Here is a 16,765-nt window from a genome sequence, read left to right on the forward strand (position 1 = left end):
CCTGTAACCCACTTCTCCGCCAATGTGCACATCGACAATTCTTTTCCCGCTTTAGTCATGCTTAGGTACTTTGACTTATATTTCCTGCCGATCGTTCACCGACTATTATTTCCGCCGGAACCGAGGCTGGACTATATTTTTCCCGCCAAGCACCTTTTTTTAAGCATGGCCCTTAAACCTTATATAATCTGAGGTATAATCTCAGTTTCCATAGCAATTTCACAAACCAATATCATGGCAATAACATAAACATTGCATTAAGCATGCATTTGGCACTTACATATGCATTTATCCCACATATCAACGCATAAAACTAAGGTAAACACTCACCGTTAGCAAGTTTTTCACTAAACATCACCTTGAGAATACTTTCCTGAGAATTCCCCAATCAATGGAAATTCCTCAAATTAATATTTGTTATATCACATAAATAATGTCAAACTAGCCAAAATACTATTATATAATGAAATACCAGCTACCCTAACTCATTTTAGCCAAAAACCCAAAAAATTAGCCTCTTTAGAGGTTATTTGGACCGTGGTAGGCAGCTTGGGCATTGGGCAGTAGGAGGTGGGCGTAGCTGTGCCGGCACAGGGAACTGGCGCATCCTGGTGTGCATTTATGCTTGGACGTGATGCATCGTACCGGGGAAGGCCAGCTGTGATTGGGCTTGCATGCGGGATGCATCGAGCAAGGCAACGCACTGACGAACGGACGTAGCACTACATGCGCGCAGAGTATGGGCTGGCTGTTGCGTCTGACTGACTCATGCTTCACCAGCGCAACCTTTTAGTTTCTTTTTGAATTTCCAAATCAACTTGGCAGCTACAATAATCAACGTAGTCTCTCTAAAAATATGCCTCTCACACACAATTTTAAGTGATGGTATGAAAATAAATTCCTCCTGGCCCAACCCCTCTATTTAAGGTCATTTCAAAACTTCACCCCATGGTGACAACTCAACTCCCATTTTCTCACTTTGGAGCTACCAACACTCAATCCTATCCAGCCTAGCCTTTGAGTTGTTTTCATTTCAGTTGCCAGCCAAAATCTCCTTTTTTCATGAACATCCCTTCACCCACCTCCTGCATTTTGAGGTATAAGACTATCAATTGCATGAAAATGCATTCATTTGTCCACCTCCTACTAGAATTTTATGTGTGATCCTCCTTTTGCCACCTAAATTACTTAAAATACGTTCACATATTTCTCATACTTAAATTTGTTTAAGCCTTAATGTCGTACGCACCATTGGCATCCTCCCTTTAGAGTTTTTCCATCAAATTAGCCTTACCGCTTTATCCTTTAATACATAAGCAAATTCACCTTCTCCTTCATCAAAGTCCCACTTAGCACGCATGAAGTTGCATCACCAACGGCATAAGGTCGGTCGTCCACACCTCGATGCATGGCATTACTAGGGTTGCTTGCTCGGCCAACATAAGCATGGACGCATGGTGCTATCTAGGCGCTTGAACGCTTTGCCGCATAAGGCAACTCTTGGCAACGTGGGCAATGTCTCGTCGGACATAGGTAGTGGCGCTTGCATAAAGTTGCATTGATTGCAAGGCTGCTTGCAGACTCGGCAGCACTTCGAATTAATAGGATGGCTTGCCCAGCTGGCCTGTTTTGACGCATAGGCAGGGCGCATCGAACAGTAACACCATCGACGCATGGCTACAACGCTTTGGCATACGGCGTGTGCGCTTGGTCCCTCCGACGCATGGCCCTTGCATGCTTGCGTATGGCCCTGTCATTTGGCCTTCAACACAATGGCTTGTGTGCCTAAGCATAGCTCACTCAGAATGTATGCTTCCTGCCCGTGTCCCCAGCATGGCTCAATGTATGCCTTTGCATTGGTTTGTAAATGCAACCTTAGCCATTTTTCAAGTTTGTTGCTTCCATCCTTCATGCCCTTCTTGCGTCCAACATGTTTTAAGCCCTTCAATAGGCGTTTTGGACTTTTTTTTGGTTTTACCTTTTTGATAATTTTTTATGTTTTTCTTTCTCTTGCCCGCACTAGTCTTTTACTTAGGATTTTTCTAATTTAAAACCTCCACTTTAAGATTTAGTGTTAGGTCTTACAACAAAACACTAGTAACAAAACAATAAACTAGGGCAATTAAGGCCCAGAACAAAAATCTCCCAACCTGCCCTAAGTTCGCACAGCGAGTGGATCCCATAGACCATGCTCTGAAGGTGACCGTCAAACCACTGTAGCCTGAAAGCCTTCAATTAAGTGGGTCAACAACGTTGTGCTCCGAAGCGATAAAGTTTCCATAAAAAGTTGTTGTGATTGATAATGTGTCCATGATATGAGCATGCCACGTATAGCATGAAACTGGAGGATGATAATTGAATGAATGTATACATGATCATGCATAGATTATACTGAAATTGTGATTATGTGATTGCTTTCCCAAAAATATGTTTTGCAAAGTGATTATTATTAAAAAAGAACCACTCACTGGGCTTAGTAGCTCACACTCTTCCAAATGTTTTCTTATATCCCCCCCAGGTAGCAAAGCGGAGCGTTCAGGAAGGAGTCTACTAACCACCAACACACCAGGACTTGGTAAATTCTCAGGGCACGACTCGGATCATGTAATAAAGAATATAGGAAATTGAACTATATGTATGAAAGTTAGATAGAGTGTTGTAAACATGTTGAAGTCTTTAATAGATAAGGGGGAAAATGTTGAATTTAAATATTGTCTTTGAATACTACTGGTGTACCCTCACGCTTCCTTCCAGGTCTTGGAGGTAAGGCTAGGGAGGGGGTGTGACATTTGACACCCCACTCACTTTAGGACAAGTGGGAGATTGTAGGGGATGATGCCCTAAATTCTCGTGTTCTGTAGTTTGTAAACACAATTTTTACGAACGCTTGTGATGTATAATATATGATATTTTCTTCACTACTTGACTTTGCACATAAAATGTTTTATTTTCTTTACCATAAACCAATAAACTAAAATCCCTGGTTGTCATTATGTAACTTAAGCATGTATGTGGTGACATACAAGTGGATCATGTCTTAAGTGATAACCAAAATGGTCTGTAGTATATGGATATAAAAGGGAAACCGTATCCTGGTAATGCTACGGATGCGGCCTGCTTTGTGGAATAGTTACAAGTGTTGTGATTTGCTACAGATGGTCTGATCCTGATCATTCATGTGAGGACATGTGCGCGGGGGCATCCTATACTAAGAGTTTGGATAAGACCTGACCACGAAGTGTTAACGTCTCGTTATATAACGTCATTCATGACAGAACTTCACTTCACTAGGATGACCATAGGTAACATGACCTCAATCCTGAGTGAGTTGGGAACTTCTGCCTTTGAGGACGGTTCTTTGATTTGCATGGGTGCGAGTGGCCAGGTCGTCAACTCAAACCTACCACTTTGGGAATCCATCTGATTTGGGAGCTGGGAACTCGTCTATACAAGATGGAATTCACTCCTTCTCCAAAGCAAGGGTAAGTAGATAGATTGCTCCCTTAAGGGCTGATCCCAGGGCTTGGAAAATGTGGCACCACACACCTTCTCATGGGTCGAGAGGTGTCCACACATAGTAGAACTATGTTGTATTATTCATTAGAGGGATCAGTGGTACTTAAGGAGTTAGATGTAACTATAGGGGCAAAACGATAAATTGGCCCAGCTATACTTACGAGCATTTGTGAAGGATTATCGTACTGTTGATTGGTTATATCCGATAGACACAGAAATATATATGTGGTAAGAAGAGTTCAACTGTCGGTCTTTAGTAGAATGCCTGGCAGTTAACAGATGGTGGATCTCGTGGCTAAAGAGTTTAGTAAACTATTCACGTATCATTGGAGCTTCGTGTCATATGTCCATAAGGTACCCTTGGTAGCTCAATGGATTCAAGTTGAGAATAAGTTTTTGGGTCAATTTGAAATGTTTAAATTGACAAGAGGGAGTTCGATTATGTATGATATGATTGAACTGATTAATTATATATGATATGATTGACTTTATGTATGAGATACATTAATTGGTGGAAAATGGATATAAATATGATTTATATCTAGTGGAGGAGAAAACAATATGGTTGATATATGATATTAAACTATAAGTTAATGAATATAATATGATTATATTTATTATTTTATTAATTGGATAATTATGGGATAACTGACTGCCGTTTTCTCCGTAACTGTGCGTTAGTGGGAAATTCCATTCGGTTTTCATAATTGAAGAATAAAATGAAGTTTTTTTTTCAATTTGCAAAATATACGGTTATTTGCTCAAGAGTAGTGTACTGCCTATTGCTTAATAAAATCAGAGACTATACGATAGCTCGATTTTACTACACGATCGCATACACGCACGTCATCTTCTAAACGATCGTCTAGCGCTGAGCATTTACTAAACAATTGTATAGACGATCGCTGCCCTTTTACTACACGATCATGTACTTCAACTAAACGATCAAGCACTTTGTCTATATGATAGACATACCTTTCTCCCACTTGCTCGATCGTTGTAAACAATTTCTTTTCCTTCTCCCCTCTACCAAATCTGAACAGAGCCTACTCTTTGGATTCTCACACCGAGAATACAAAGGGTTCCAAGTGGTGGTGTCTTCCCCATTCTTCGTCTGTTCTTGTGGTAGCCGTTCGTGGTAGATGATCGGATGTTGCTGAATGATAACTTGATGTTCCAGCAAGATCGAGAGCATCCATTCGTGGAGTGAGCAAGATTTTCCAAGGAGAAACGTTCTTCAACTGGTAAGTTTTCTTGTTCTCGTGTTTGTTATTCTTAAAGCATGCCAAAAATTTTGTAGTTTGATGCATATTTGTATGTGTGAATGTAAATGTGGTAATTCTATCACAATGCTTTTGGAAAGATCCACTTCCACTTAGAAGTACTCTTGTATAAGAGTTCCTTTAGTCTCCACATGAATGATCAGGATCAGACCATCTATAGCAAGTCACAACACTTGTAACTATCTACAAAATGGGCCACATCTGTAGTGTCATTAGGATAAGGTTTCCCTCCTATATCCACATACTACAAACCATTTTGGTTATCACTTAAGACATGATCCACTTGTATGTCTCCACATACATGCTTAAGTTACAACAACAACAAGGGATTTTAGTTTATTGGTTTGTGTTAAATTCAAATAAAACATCTCATTTTTCATAGACAACAATAAAGAAAATATCTCATATTATTACATCACAAACATTTGTTCAATACACATGTTTACAAACTACAGAGTTTAGGGCATCAACCCCAACAATCTTCCACTTGTCCTAAAGTGAGTGGGTGTACATAACAACAAGTACAAAACGATAAACTAGGGCACTAAGACCCATTACAAAAATCTTCCACTTTCCCTAATCTAGCCGCAGGAGGTCCCGTAGACCCATGCTCTGAAAGTGACCCTAAAAAATTGTAACCGTGAGAGCCTTCGTAAACGAGTCAGTAACATTGTGCTCCAAAGTGATCTTCGTGACTGTCACGTGCCTTCAATGCACTATCTTGTGGATGAGATGATACTTTCGCTCTATATATTGTGACTTCTGGGCTCCCTGGAGTTTGCCATGGCACTATTATCATCACAGTAGAAGGTGATGGGCCTAGACATGTCTGGAACAACCTCTAGATCGGTTAGGAACTTTCTGAGCCAAATGGTCTCCTTAGCAGCTTTACAAGCTGCTACATACTTGGCCTCCATCGTGGAGTCGGTGATGCACCCCTACTTAGTGCTTCGCCTTACTATTGCTCCTCAGTTAAGAGTGAACACTGAGCCTGAAGTGGATTTCTGAGAATTCTTATCAGTCTGAAAGTTAGATTTTGTGTATCCAGTAAGGATCAAATCCTTAGATCCATACACGATCATGTAGTCCCTCGTTCTCCGAAGATACTTGACGATATTTTTGACAGCGGTTCAGTGACCCTGTCTTGGATTAGACTGATATCTATTGACTATCCCCACAGCGTAGCAGATGTCTAGTCTAGTACATAACATCGCATACATCAAACTACCAACGACAAATGCATAGAGGACCCGTCTCTTCTCCTCAACCTCTTGAGGTGTCTTAGGACACATTTCCTTAGACAATGCAATTCCATGCCTGAAAGGTAGTAGGCCCCTTTTGGAGTTCTGCATCGAGTACTTGAGCAACATCTTGTCAATGTACGATGCTTGAGATAGTGCTAGCGCTTTGTTCTTCCGATCCCGAAAGATCTGAATACCAAGAACAAACAGAGCTTCTCCCAAATCTTTCATTTGGCATTGAGTCGCTAACCAGTTCTTAACTGATGTCAGTAAACCTACATCATTCCCAATGAGTAGGATATCGTCTATATACAACACTAGGAAAACTACTGAACTATTGATGATTTTCTTGTAGACATAATGCTCATCAATGTATTGGTCAAAGCCATACGATTTGATCACTGTATCAAACCGAATGTTCCAAGATCGTGACACCTGTTTCAACCCATAAATAGACCGATTCAGTTTGCAAACCTTTCACTCTTGACCTTGGGCTATGAATCCCTCGGGTTGCACCATATAAATGGTCTCTTCAAGATTACCATTCTGAAAAGCAGTCTTGACGTCCATTTTCCGTATCTCATAATCATAATATAAGGTAATGGAAAAGAGGATGCAGATAGACTTTAACATGGCAACAGGCGAGAAAGTCTCCTCATAGCCGACTCTCTCCACCTGGGTATAACCCTTTGCCACAAGTCTAGCCTTGAAGGTTTGTACCTTCCCATCGGTACCCTGTTTCCTCTTGTAGATCCATTTGCAACCTATAGGTTTTACCCCATCAGGTTGATTTAAAAGATCCCATACTGAGTTGAAGTACATCGACTCCATCTCGAGATCCATGGCTTTGACCCATTCATCCCGGTCAACATCCTTCGTTGCCTTCTGATAAGACAACAGATCCTCAACCTCGCCATCGGCTACTATAGCCAGGATTTCAGTGAAAGCCATATAGTAAACAGGTGGGTTCACAACCCTCCCACTACGTCGAGGTTCCCTCAACTCTTGAGATGGAACTGACCTACCAGATGGACTTCCATCAACAACTCTTGCTGATGGAGTAGGCCCTTCAACAACTCTTGTTGAAGTTTTAGTAGTTTCGTTGGAAAGTTCACGCAACACGATCTTACTATGTGGGCTGTGCTCCCTTATATGATCCTCCTCTAGGAAGGTAGCGTTCGTCGACATAAACACACTATTTTTCGTAGGATCATAAAAGTAACCCCCTCATGTACCTTTGGGGTAACCTAAAAAGAGGCATAACCTCGAACGTGGTTCCAGTTTCTTTGGATTAGCCTCAAGAACATGTGTTGGGCAACCTCATATGCGGAAGTGACGCAAACTAGCTTTACGCTCATTCCACAACTCAAAAGCTGTTCTCGCAACACTCTTGGAAGGAACACAGTTGAGGATATAAGCTGCAGTCTCCACTACAAAACCCCAAAATGAGTCCGGTAAGGAAGAGTAACTCATCATCGACCGAACCATGTCCAACAAGGTTTTATTTCTCCTTTCCTCTACACCATTCTACTGAGGTGTACCCGACGTTAAGATTTAGGAAACGATTCTATGTTTTATCATATAGTTTTGGAACTCAAAATCCAAAAACTCTCCACCTCGATCCGATCGAAGTGTTTTAATCCGTCTATTCAATGTGTTTTCAACTTCAACCTTGAACTCTCTAAACTTTTCAAAGGATTCAGACTTCCGCTGCATTAACATACCCATACAAGATTAATCATCAGCAAAAGTGATGAAATACTCATAGCCTCCCCTGGCTCGCATATTCGTCGGACCACAAAGGTCAGAATGCACTAACTCTAGAGACTCTTTGGCTTGATAACCTTTTCTAGTAAAAGGTCTTTTAGTCATCTTGCCTTCAAAATATGATTCGAACACCGGTAAAAATTTTTCCTTTAACTCACTTAGAAGTCCATTCTTCGCCAACCTCTCAATCCATTTGAGATTGATGTGCCCTAATCGAAGGTGCCAAAGTTGGGCATTTTCTTTTGGAGAAACCTTTAGTCGTTTATTTTGAGTTAGGATAATTTTAAACATCTATATGTTATGGAGAGAATTTGTTGCTAATGACCTTAACACATACAAATTATTTTCCAGTTTTGCTGAAAAAATCTCAACACCATCTTTATGAATAAATAGTTTATTCAAATCAAAATGACGAGTATATTTACATTGTATTAGACACTTTATAGTAATTAAGTTCCGCTTTAACTTGGGAACTACATACACATCATTCAAAATGATAAACTTCTTCTGTAAAGTCAACTGGAGCCCTCCCATTACCACAATTGAGACAACGTGCTCGGTGCCTACTCGCATCGTCATCTTTCCAGCCTCAAGCTTCCACCAGGATCTAATCCCCTGAAAAGAAGAACAAAAATGATTAGTGGCTCGAGAGTCAATAATCCAGGAAAAATCATCATTTTCCACTAAACAAGTTTCCAAAAATAGTAAATCATATTTACCTTGTTTTGCCTTGGTCTTAGCCTTCTTCTTCTCCTTTATCCAGCGAGAAAAATTTCGCTTCCAGTGCCCATCCTTGTTGCAATGGAAACACTTTTTTTTCTCAACCGGCGTTGGTCACCTACCCTGTTGGGCAACAGGCTGTGGATTAGCAGGTGCCTTCCCTTTCCCCTTACTACCATTCTTCTTCTTCTACTTGGAAGTGTTAGAAGTAAAAGGTGCAGACTTAGTTCCTAAGGTCGAACCCCAATGCAACTTCTTCGAAGATGAACCCCGATGCAACTTACTGAGGAAAGTTGTAAGGGTATAGTCAACTTTTTTCAGTATCGTGTTACTGACAAAGTGCAGGAAGCTATCTGGTAACAAGTGCAGAATTATGCTAACCTGGTTGCCCTCATTGATGCGTGACCCATTCATCTCTGCCATGTTGAAGTGGACCATAATGTTCATAACATGTTCTCGAACAGATGTGCCTTCCTCCATTTTGGAGTTGAAGATGCATTTCAGAGCTTCATGCTTGAGCTGTCTAGACGGTTGTCAAAACATTCCCTGCAAGGACTCCATGATCTCACGCGTCGAGACTATAGACTTATGCTTCTTTGCCAAAACGTCATTAAGACTAGCCAAGATATAAGCTCGAGCCTTCTTGTTCGCCCGTGTCCATCACTCATTAGCCTCCCAAACATTTCGAGTGGCGTTCTGAGTCAGAATAGGAGGACATTCCTCTGTAAGGACGAACCGTAAATCATCAATGATCAAAATAGTAGTGATCGTATGTTTCCAACTAGCATAGTTCTCGCCAGTTAGTTTGTCTGCGCTTAATAGAGCTAATGTGGCTGTAGCCATTTTTACGTTACTAAAAACAGAACAAACTTAATGAGTCTATGCAATACCACTTTTAACACCAATTTTAGTTTTAGAAAAATAGTTTCCATGTTCCCTAAGTGAAAAGACATCTATTTTGCAATGATGCCCCAACAAGGTAGGACAAATGTCACCGGTAAGGTGATCAGATGCCCTTTCATTAGGTTGAGACATTCTCAACCATTAGGCAAAAACAACTCTTGTAATTGACACTAACGGTCACCATTTTTCGGTCCAGAACTTTAACCTTTAACAATTCTGTGTAAGTGTAGCCCCTCATTTTCGGCCCTAGAGTCCTACCCTAATGCGCTCATCGTAGGGAAAAAGAACATTCGGACAAGAGACTAAAGCGACCTTATCCTATACAGGAGATCAGATAAAAAGTCGTGCAAAACTGCCGGGGACACTCCCAGGGTGCCTCAAGGCGATGCACAGAAACATTATCCAACCTAATGAGAGAGACCGTGGGATATGTTGTCACACGTCCCGCTCCCACTTACTATGAACATTCTCTCCATTCACTTTAGTATTGACCTACCCAAACACCATCCTTTAGGGGGACACTCCCAGGGTGCCACGATGGCAAAGATAGATCTCATGATGTGAATATAAAGAGAGAAATGCGAAAAGGTTTAAGTGAAGTATCATATACCCCAAGTACATCCTGCTGAATGTTCTACCTAAGGTTTCATTAACTTAGATGATCCGACTACTGATTTTATCTAAGTAAGTTTAATTTTCTCAAAAACAACTTTTGTCTTTGAATAGAGAGAGTGTCGATTCAAAGACAAGAGTGTTTATCTGGCTACTAATGATTCGGCTCTGCCTTAAGACACATTTTCTTGTGTCACCCTACGGATGGTGTTTGTGTAGGTAAATATAAAGGTGAATGGAGAGAGTGTTTATAGTAAGTGAGAGTGGGATGTGTGTCAACATATCCCATGGTCTCTCTCATTAATTGGTAGTAAAATTTCATGCTCGGCCTCGAGACACCTTGGCTTGTGTCCTCCTACGGATGCCATTTGCATGATTCTTTTCCTCAAACTTCAGAAATGGATAGGATTATTTTAATTTTTACCCCTATCGGATTTTCCCTACAGTTGGCTCATTAGGCGGAACTCTAGAATCTAAAATGAGGGGTTACAAGAAATGTTAAGCGAGTTTAACAATTTCTGGATCAAACAATATGACTGATAGTTACAGTAACTAGAAGTTGTTCTGTCTATTAGTTGAATAGTCTCATTTCAGTGAAGGGGCACTTGATCACCCTATGGTAGCTTTTGTCCCGTCTCACTGAAACATCATTGCATAATAGATATTACTTAGGGTGCGTTAGATTATTTTGTTAAATTTGATTGGTTTTTCCAAACGGGTTAATGCATAGATTACTAATATAAATAATTTGTATGGCTTCAGCAATTTATTAATTATAACATCAACGACACTTAATTTGCTTGCCACCGATAAACTTATAGGTGAAAACTGTACAACCTAGAAAAACATAATCTGTTAGAGTAAACATGCAAAACACAGAAGCTAACAGAATCATTAAACACTTTAATTACATTAACTTGAGTAACAAGCATGCAAACTCATAGTTTCAAAGACAGGGTTTCAGTTTTCCTATCGTTGTAGATTTTCAGTAAATCCTTGCAAGCTCCACGAAATTGGATTTCAATCTCTTTAGTAGACTATCAATAGTATCTTCTCTACTAATGAGTGATGGAACTCCAATTGAGAGGGAATTTTAAGTGGTTTTGGAGGGTTTGATAGGAAAACAATTTTTAGTAGAATTTTCTCTAAAATTCAATTGCATGTCCTATTATTATACTGAAATCTGAAGTATATATTCAAACTAATCATGAAAAATTGATTAATTAACCACTTGACACTTCAAAAAGCATTAGCCAAGTGAGTTAGGTGTTAATTTATGGAAAAAAAACACTAAAACTAAGAGTTTGGGATAAATCCACTAACAAATCAATTTTTCAAATTTAATTTAATTTAATATTTAACATAATTACATTAAACACAAATTCAATTTATGAAAATTGAACTTTTCGATTTGAAATTGATTTAAATTAGATAATTAATTAAACAAATTTTAATTAATTAAATAATAATAATTTAATATAAAAAATTAAATTGATAAAACACCTAATTCAAACATGTATCCCTATTCATGTAATCAATATTTAAATAAATAATTAAATATAATGAACTCTCCAAAATTCATTTAATTTCAATAAATTTAAACATTAATTATATCAAATATAATTATCCAAACCCTAAATTGAATTTGAAAATTTCAAATTCACTCAATATTCTATTCCAAGGTTTAATCTTTTTCAACCTAGTAGAGGGACCTTATGGACCTACTGCTCATGAGCTCCAACGATTAAATATTAATTGGCTAAACTCTTTAAATCGAATGAATCAATATTCGTTAACTATCGAGACATACCACTATAGCTCAGTAGTTGCACTCTTCTCACTGTAGTTATATTTCTGTTCACTTGATTTAACTATAATTAGTAAGTCGATCCTTCACAAGTTGTTCGTATTTACAACTAGGTCAAAATTATCGTTTTACCCGTAAATATATCTTGCTACTTAAGTCTTCACTGATCCTTTATTGAACAATTAGTTTATAGTCCAACTAATAAACTATATCCCTCTCTGTCATGAGAGGGCGGGGCCTCTTTGTTCAAGTCCAAGAATCAGTACTTAAGGGAATAACCTATCTGCTAACCTTAAGACGAATAGGAGTGAAATTCTTCCTGCAGGACTATGCCCCAACTATCTATTTGATTTTATCCCCAAATTGGGAGGCTTATTAAGTGGTGATGTTGAACCACTCTCAACTATACAGATCAAAGGATAATCCCGAATAAACAGAAGTTCATAGTTAGCTCAGGATTAAGATTGAGTTACCTTAGTTCATCATTTGAAATATTCAGTTTTAACAGTAAACGGTTATTATAAAGAAAAATGACTATTTTGTGGTCCGGTCTTATGCAAATATCTTTTGCATAGGATGCCCTTACTCGCATGTTTTCACATGAATGATTTAAAGATCACATCCTTTGTATCAATATACAAAGTGGACCACATTTATAGTATCTCAGGGATGAGGTGGTGCCCAACCTCATCCATATACTTATAGACCTTTTTGGCTATATACTAAAACTTGATTCTCTTTTATGTCTCTACATAAAGTTTAAATTTTCATACTATAGTCGTGGGTTTGTTTATTGGATTTTATAACATAATTCAATTTCAATAACACCTTTATTGAATGAAGTCTCAATAATACTTTTATTATAAAATAGAATATGTTTTACAAAAAATATGAACTGCGAGTTTTAAGACATTCCCAACACAATCAACACGATTATAATCATCGATGACCTTCGTTTTGTCCTTATGATGCATTATCCTCATATTCTTGCTCTAAATGCTGCTCGAAACGTTCCAGAAACATACGGGTGATGGACACAGGTAAACGAGAAAGCCTGAGCGTATATCTTGGTAAGCCTTTTAGAATTCCTAGCATGAGCCCATTATCACTGCCTGTCAGATTATGGAGTCCATACAGTGGATGTTTGGACAACCGGTCGCACAACTCAGGCATGACGCTCTAAAACACATCTTCAATGCCCATATGCAAGAAGGGACATATGTTAGAAAACACGTTCTCAACATGATGGTCCACTTTAACATCGCGAAGATGAATGGGTCTGTCATTGATGAAGCCAGTTAGATAGCTTCATCTTGAAATCGTTACCTAAAAGTTTCCTATAATTCCGTGGCAATGCTGACATGAACAAGATTGACAACAACCTGACCACCTTGCTCAATGAGCTTCAGACTTTTTAGTCCTTGATTAAAAGCAAGGAACAAAAGGGAGAGGAAAATGTTGCCTATCCTAAAAAAGTTCTATAGAGGATCATTCTCTAGAATTAAGTTTGCACCTTCTTCTTCCGACACCAAAAAGTGGACGAAGAAGAAAGGTGAAAAGGGGAAAGCTAACCCACCAGCTGCTGCCCAGAAGGGAAAGAAGGCCAAGATTGTAAAGGAAATTTGTTTCCATTGTAACCACGAGGGACATTGGAAGAGGAACTGTCCTAAATACTTGGTAAAAAAGAAAAAGGCCAAGCAAGGTAAATATGATTTACTTGTATTGGAGTCCTATTTAATGGAGAATGATAATTTAGCCTGGATAATTGATTGAGGCGCCACTAACCATGTTTGTTCTTCATTTTGGAGAATTAGTTCCTGGCAACAATTGGAAGCTTGGGAGATGACGATGCGTGTTGGAACTGGGCATGTCGTCTTAACTTTGAGAGTGGGAGGGCTTAGACACTACTTATAGAAATCTTATCTTTTTTATTAGATAATATATATGTGGTTCCAGGTTTGAAAAGGAACCCGATTTCTATAAAATGTCTTCTTGAACAACATTATTCTCTTAATTTTCAAGTAAATGAAGTGTTTATTTACAAGAATGGAGTATTAATTTGTTGTGCTAATCTTGAAGATAATTTGTATGTGCTAAGAACGTTAGCAACTAAAGCCCTTTTTAACACTGAAATGTTTAAAACTGTGGCAACACAAAATAAAAGACTTAAAATTTCTCCTAAAGAAAATGTCCGTCTTTGGCACCTAAAATTAAGACACATCAATCGAAATAGGATTGAGAGATTGGTTAAGAATGGACTTCTAAGCGAGTTAGAAGAAAATTCTTTACCTGTGTGTAAGTCATGTCTTGAAGGCAAAAATACTAAATGATCTTTCACTGGAAAAGATAATAGAGCCAAAGAACCCTTAGAGCTTGTATATTCAAACCTTTGTGGATCAATGAATGTTAAAGCAAAAGGAGGATTGGAAAATTTCATCACTTTTACTGATGATTATTCTAGATATGGGTATATTTATTTAATGCAATAGAAGTCTGAAGCCTTTGAAAAGTTCAAAGAGTTTAACATTGAAGTTGAAAATTTATTAAATAAAATGATTAAAAAATTTTGATCTCATTGAGGTAGAGAGTTTTTGGATCTTACACTCTATAACTATTTGATAGAGCATGGAATAATATCCCAACTTTCAGCACCTAGTACACCTTAGTAGAATGGTGCATTAGAAAGGAGAAATCGAACCCTGGTTGACATGGTTCGATCTATGATGAGTAATGCTTTCTTACCTGACTCTTTTTGGGGTTATGCAATATAGATTGCAACATATATTTCAAACTATGTTCCATCCAAGAGTGTTACTAGAATACCTTTGGAATTATGGAATGGTCGAAAATATAGTTTACGCTATTTCAAGATCTTGGGTTGCCCAACATATATGTTTGAGGCAAATCCTAAGAAACTGAAACTTCGTTCAAAATTGTGCCTAATTGTAGGTTACACTACAAGAACGAGAGGTGGTTACTTTTACGATCCTAAAGAAAATAAAGTATTTGTATTGACAAACACACATTTCTAGAGGAGGACCACATTAGGGAGCATAAATGCTACAGTAAGATTCTGTTGAATGAAATTTCCAAGAAAACTAATAAACCTTCAACAAGAGTTGTTGAAGAACCAAACATCTCAACAAGAGTTGTTAAAGTTGGTTCATCTAATAGGTCACGTCCATCTCAAATATTGAGGGAACTTCGACGTAGTGGGAGGGTTGCAAAAATGAGTGGATCGAAGCTATGAATGTTGAAATTGAGTCTCTGTACTTCAATTCCATTTGAGATCTTGTAGATCAACCTGATGAGGTAAAACCTATAGGTTGTTATGGATTTACAAGAGAAAACGAGGTGCTGATGGGAAGGTGCAAACCTCCAAGGCTAGACTTGTGGCAAAGGGTTATACCCAAGTTGAGGGAGTCGACTATGAGGAGACTTTCTCACCTATTTTCATGTTGAAGTCTATTCAGATCCTTTTGTCCATTGCCTCATGTTATGACTATGAGATCTGGCAGATGGATGTCAAGACTATCTTTCTGAATGGCAACCTTGAGGAGGCCATTTATATTGAGCAACCAGAGGGATTTATAACCAAAGATCAAGAGCAAAAGGTTGAAGGAATTCTACTGGGAGAGAATTTGAGCAGAAATGGATTGACCAAATTCCATTTTCATTGAATACAAAGTTTACAGTAAAGAAATAAACAAGACATGCATTTAATTCTAAATTACAGAAGGCTTTAGAAAGAGTTTCAAGAAACCTCACCTTTGAAGACCTTTTCTTCACGTTTCCCTCGAGAAAATCACGAACACTACCATGAATGTTATCTTGGTATTCTCAGGGTGAGAACTCAGGAATGGTAGGCTCTAGCTATTTTGGTTATGAGGGAAAACTTAATGTAAAGAAGGAAGATTGAGAACTCTCTCAAAGACTCAAAACCAGTTCGATTGTTTTCTCACACTGTCAAAAGTCGATTAACCACCCTTAGCAAGAAGAAGAAGAAACTTTTTCTTTTCTACTTGCAAAAAATAACCACCACCCACTTACGTGGGTGGAGTGAAAAGAAGGGGAAGGGAGTTGTAACTCCCTTCCTTATTATTAAAATAATAATAATATAAATATAAATATAATAACTAACTTATCATATTATATATATATTAAATTATATGTTATATCAAATATAACATATAACATATAGTTTTAATATTCTATCACATACAACATAAACTATGTTTCTTTTTTCTATAATATGACATTAAATATAAATCATATTTATATTAAATTTAACAACTATGAATCCAATTCATAGAAACTATATTTGAATTTCATTCAAATATTTATTTCCTCCCATTAAGCTATAATGTATCAAATACATTATAACAATTATATCACACATAAGTATAACAACTTAAATATATCATATATAATTAAATCCCTCCATTAATTTGAACAACGAAAATTAATCTAAAAACTGATTCTCAATTAATCCTATTGAGCTATTAAGGGGACCTCATGGACCTGTAGCTTGAAGCTCCAACAATATATGAATAATTAATGAAACTCTTTAATTACATTATTCATCACCCGTTAATTGACGACACTCTACTAAAGACCGATAGCTACACTCTTCGCACTAAGATATATTTTTGTGTCCATTAGATATAACCAATCAACAGTACAATGACCCTTAACAAATTGCTCGTATGTACAACTAGGCCAAATTACCATTTTGCCCCTATAGTTACATCTAACTCTTTAAGTACTGATCCCTTGAATAAACAATAGATCATAATCCTACGAGATTTAGGACATCAACCCCAACAAAGGTTTGCAAGCTTAATCGATCAATTTATGGATTGAAGCAAGCTTCCCAATCTTGGAATATAATATGATTCTATGATCAAATTTTATGG

Source organism: Benincasa hispida, chromosome 5 (assembly GCF_009727055.1).
Source record: "Benincasa hispida cultivar B227 chromosome 5, ASM972705v1, whole genome shotgun sequence".
In the NCBI taxonomy this organism is placed as follows: Eukaryota; Viridiplantae; Streptophyta; class Magnoliopsida; order Cucurbitales; family Cucurbitaceae; genus Benincasa; species Benincasa hispida.